The sequence below is a fragment of the Hakea prostrata genome, chromosome 1 (genome assembly GCF_041222555.1).
Source record: "Hakea prostrata isolate BN-2017 chromosome 1, UWA_Hpros_2, whole genome shotgun sequence".
Classification (NCBI taxonomy): Eukaryota; Viridiplantae; Streptophyta; class Magnoliopsida; order Proteales; family Proteaceae; genus Hakea; species Hakea prostrata.
In genome coordinates, this window is record NC_142600.1 from 70,096,286 (window position 1) to 70,102,054 (window position 5,769).

The 5,769-nt window shown below is 30.3% G+C and overlaps 1 pseudogene; it reads left to right on the plus strand.

Moving 5' to 3' along the window:
* The first annotated feature begins 2,975 nt into the window (after window positions 1–2,975).
* LOC149029678 (uncharacterized) lies at window positions 2,976–3,994 on the plus strand (annotated as a pseudogene).
* The last annotated feature ends 1,775 nt before the right edge of the window (window positions 3,995–5,769 follow it).

Sequence of the window (5,769 nt, forward strand, 5' to 3'; positions counted from 1 at the left end):
TTTCCCTGTGTGTGGATTTGTTGTTGGAGAAAAGGTTTACAAAATCTGAGTCTTTTAGTCAAATATTGGTGTTGCCTGAAAATCAAAAGCCTTGGTTTTTATTAGGTATTAAGATTGGTGGCATGAGAATGAAAATAGTATTTTAGTTATTAAACAATTTGAGGGGTATTTTAATCATTTCATAATGTTTGAAATTTGAAGAAAACTTAAAAAATTCTATGACTTTCATTTGATACCCTTGGAGTCACAAGATTTATATATTTTATTACCAATAAATGAATCGGTCTATCTCCAGATTGTCCATGGAGAGATCTGTCTCTTCCTAACTATTAAATAAAAACCGTACTCACACCGAAATTAAGAAAAATTAATTAGACACATTTATTCTCTAATAATATAATTTATGTTAGAGTGTTATTGGTGAAATAAACGTTAACACAATTAATTTTAGAAGTAACTAAACACGTTATCCTAAAATTCACGAATGAAACTAACTTAATTGAAACCCAAAATTGAACACATCGTTTTATGAATTGAGTGATTCTTTAATGGAAAAAAAAAAAAAAGGAGAAGATGAAATGTAGACCAAGTAGAATTGATTATATGAATGGTATAATGAAAAGAATTTTAGGATCTAATAGAACCATAGGAGAATCTTCTAGAACAGAAAACTCATCTCAATAAAATACTATCAAAGATGTAATAGACATAAATAAAAACATTGAAATATTTATAAATAATACATTAAATCTTATAAATCCTAGAAACTTCTACAATTTTGCAAAAATTTTCAGAAATACATGCTTTATTAGACATAAAAAGAAAGAACTATAAGTTACTTAGAAGGACAAATAGTAAAAATAAATATAGTAGACAATGAACTTAAAATAATATTAAAAAATTAAAATTAGTTCACATTGGTATATTTGCAGTGAGAGTAAAAGCTCTTATATGATAAGGACTAAGAACAACGGTTTTATTAACATTAAATGATGATAAATGAAATAATATAAAAAGAATAATTTAGTTAATGGAAAAAGACATGAATGATAATGTAAGTTTAGTGATGTTTATAACAAATATACTGTTAGATAAAAATGAATTCATAAAATATATAAAATTAGTCATCCTGGTAAAAGGATTTGAAGGATTCACAAGAAATAATTTACAATTGTGCACTGATTTTTTAAGAGCTGCAATAGAAAATTCAACCACTAATTATAAAATTGACATAAAATATATAGTAAAAAATTTAGCTAATAAAGGAACAAAAACAATAGCCCATTTTAAAATAGAATATGAAGAATTAGCAAAATTATCATATAATTTATCTCAAATAATAGAACCTAAAAAATGCACTACAATTACTCAACCAATTCCTAACATACTGAATTAAAAAAGAAGATTATTTATTAAGATTTACAAATTATAAAAATAATCCAATAAAATGAACCGATATTGATGACAAATCCGAAATCGAATTCAAAACATAGAATAGAAAACTCAATAGTATATCATAAATATGTAATAAACCGAGACATAATAAGCTTACAGATTTTAAATTGGAACTTACTTAATACAAGAAAATTTGATGGAATATGATTAGAAATTATATAAAGACAATGAAGGGAATATACAAAAAAGACAAATACGTGATGAACTAAATATAATAAAGAATAAAATGAATATATAAAATCCAACCCTTATAACATAGAATACGACACATAACAAAATACTAAAGGAATACAATATTTAAATGAAGTATTAGAAAATATAAATGAATATGAAACATAATTTACAAATGGATCATAGTAGCTAGTAGTTCAAATTAATATAGTCCCAACACTGAAACTTCATCACAAACAATACTTATGCAAATATACTATATTTCTTAGTACTCTATAGAACTAGGTACATCAACAAACAAGACCAGACCTAGAAGGCTAAAATTACTCTAGAAGAAATATACCCAAATCGTGTTAATGAAAATGAATCAAATTACCAATACAAATTTAGAGGAATGAGATATCCCATTGATGCTCCAATATATTTCCAAGAATCATCAACAAGAAAAATATTAAATTTAACATACTATGATCCTCAAAAGTGGAACTCAGTAATATATGTATAGAAAAATATAGTAGTTATGGATGTAATGGAAGATATAGTTCACATGAACTTACTTCTGAAGAATTATTTGCTAGATTAAAAACATATTTAGGGGACTTAACTAGAGTAATATGAAAAAAATTCAAAGAAGAATTTTCAGAACAATATCAAAATATATTAACTCAAGATAATAATTCATTCAATTTCTTAAATTTCATAAGGACAACTACTTATAGGACAATACCCTAATTTTGGAAAGAAAGAAGAAAAAAGAGAAGCATTAAAAGTTTTGGAACAAACGAACTTATCAGATTATAGATACATCAAACAATTTTGTAAAGATCACATATATTATGCTTTAAAATCAACTCAATATTTTGATTCTCATATTACAATCATGAGAAGACAAATGGGCTAGATGATCAAATGTTCTTGGAGTCCCATCCCAAGATGTATTTTCTTTATTATATGTTACGGTTGCTAGATTCGTTTTTATTTGAAACCAAATAGCAAAGCTTGTTAGTCAAGCTTTCCCGATGACTTTTTCCCCCCTTCCAGAATGTCCATTAATTCTGTAAGTTGATCTGTTCTAGAGCTTCAGAAACTTACAAAAAATGGACGATGACTTCACTTTACAAACTAGAGTTGGAACCATACATCTGGGGATGGGACTAAGCTCTGTTTAGAAGGCACTGCTACACATTAATATTGCATATGTTTAGGTTGCTAAACTTGTTTTTATTCAAAAACAAGTAGCAGATTGTTGGGCAAGCTTGCTTGTTGTTGGAAAACTTAGTGGTTTATGCAACACTGAGCGAGAGCATCCATGAGGAGAGAAGAGGGTCGAAGAGAGCGAGAGAATATGCATGATAAGAAGACTTTATGAAGCTTCTGTGAGTGGAAATCTCTTAGATTTGAATGAACTCATTGAGGAAGACGAGCTCATTCTCAATAGAGATATGATCACTTCCTTTAATGAAACTCCACTTCACATAGCAGCAATGTTAGGTCATGTTGATTTTACAAGAGAGATTTTGAAACGCAAACCAAAACTTGTAACTGAGTTAGATTCGAAAAGTTACACGCCACTTCATTTGGCTTCAGCAGAAGGGAATCTTGAAATGGTGAAAGAACTGTTGAAGAGCAACCCAGATTGTTGTTGTGCTACAGACAGTGATTGAAGAACACCTCTTCATCTTGCAGTGATCAAAGGACGGATAGATGTCATGGAAGAGTTGATTCAGGCATGTTCTGATCAGGTCATTTATCTTAAAGTTGAGAGGGGAGAAAGCATTCTACACTTGTGTGTGAAATACAATCGTTTGGAGGCACTTAAACTATTATTGGAATCACCAGGTGCTCAAGGACTCCTCAATTGCAAAGATGATGATGGCAACACACCTTTGCATCTTGCAGCCGCTAAGAAACTTGCAAAGGTATCTGCATGGATAGATTCGCATGCATGCCCATACAAATTATAGTTAAGAATTGCAATGTTTCTTATAGCTAATATACCAATCACTTCTATTTTAAGAATCCTAACAGTAGTTTCACTCTGCACTCATTTGAAGTTGGTTTTCTCTCTTTGACCTTTGATATTTCCTATATACTTATTTTCATGAGCTGCATGTAATCGGGCATTGAATTCTTGCTGGAAAAGAATATAGAGGTCAATGCATTGAATGTGAATGGTCTTACAGCTCTGGATATCTTGGCTCAATCCCCACAAGACATGAAAGACATGGATATTGGAGAGTCTCTAAGAGCTGTCGGAGCATCAAGAGCAAGAGATATTAGATCATCATCGGTATTACTAAATATTAATGACAATACAAATGCTGCCATAGTTGGAAGTGGGAACACATTTGTCTCCTCGCGCACATAGACCAATAGCAATCAGACGCAATATCCTGATGTTAATTGTGTAATCAAGGAAAAAGATGTAAGATCTAGAAAGAACAAGAGGAGATAACATGGTTCGGCCAAATGCCTATGTCCATGGGAGAAAATAGGCTACTTTAGTTTTCATTAGTTCTAGTTTTACAATGATCCACAATTTATAGGTTTATTTCCACCACCTTACCCTCTCAACTTGGGTACGGGTTATGACCCGACCCAATACAATTTATAAACACTCCCCTCAAGTTGGAGCATGGACATCAAGAATGCCCAACTTGCTAAGAAGAAAATGATATTGTTCTTGACTCAAAGTTTTAGTAAAAATATCTGCCACTTGATGCTTAGAAGAAACATAAATTATTTGAATTTGCCGAACTTGAAGTTTTTCACGAATCACATGACAATTGATCTTAATATGCTTTGTTCGCTCATGAAAGACTAGATGAAAAATCACTATTTTGACTAGTTTTATAAACCCAAACTCAGTTTTAGCTAATTTTATTAAGTGAAACTTTAAGTGATTACTTTTGTAAATAAAAACTTAAAACTAGCTAGTCATGTAATTTTCCCAAATTTTTTAGCGGACATATGGCAGTGAAAGAGGGGTTTAGGCAATGCACGGTGATCTACTATGTTAGGAAAGAACAACCGGTGTGTTTACTTTCTTGTCAGTTTGGTGTGACTTTCTTGTCCGTTTGGTGTCAATGTTGCATGAGGTTTATTTTTTTGGATAACAGTGTTGCATGAGTTACATCTTGATGCTTCTTGTTAGCTTATAAATTTTATAAATTCATTACTGAGGAAGCATAAGGAACTAGAAGAAACCTCAAGAATTTAAATTACTGTTTGAATGTCACCCGAAACCATTCGAGGCACATGTATTTTAAGAACCACTAAAAAAACAAATGAAAGTAATTTTTATATTTTTACCAAAAAAAAAAAAAAAAAGTAATTTTTATAGAACAAATCAAAAAAAGGTTAAAAGGAGAGGGAAAGGAATTTCAAGGTTGATTAAAAGAAATTTCAAGGTTGGAAGCATGAGAATCATTAAAAGCATTGGGCACACCACTTGAAAGAAAAAGAGAGGGGATGTGAAGGGTGTTTAAATAAAATAACAATATCTAAAGTTCTTGCAGGAAAACACACATTAAGAATTAACGAATGATTCTAAGATTATCCACAAAATAAGGAGGGAATTGTAAACATACAGTTATAACTATTGAGTTCTAATCTTAAATTTACTAGGCAGAAGTTGAGTACTCAAATAGGTGGCATGGATGTGTATCTCACTAATAACAAATCCAATAAATATTTTTAATGGTAAAAAATATCACTGATGCAAATAAATGCTAGACTTCCAGTGTGCTCTTTGGATGAGTTTTTGTTTATTATCATGAGAGTATCTCCTATGCAACTCTCAAATGATAAAATATGATATCTTTAGAATTCAAAGAGTGTAATTATAAGAGCGGATTGCAAACATTTCTATTTTTATTCCTCTTAACAATGACAAAAATTTATTTTACCAAAAAAAAATTACAAAATTTTATAGTTATTTTATATTGGAACAAGACGAGAATATATATATATATATATATATATATTAATATAGAATATAGGTTATATTTTACTTTACAAAGAATGAGGAGCCTTTCTGAGCCTTTTTCATCTATGCAACGAAGGTTTAAAGTATCTTATCAGTCAATTAAACACAGGATGAGACACAAAACGCGAGGAGTCGACGTCACGCGTTGTAAATTC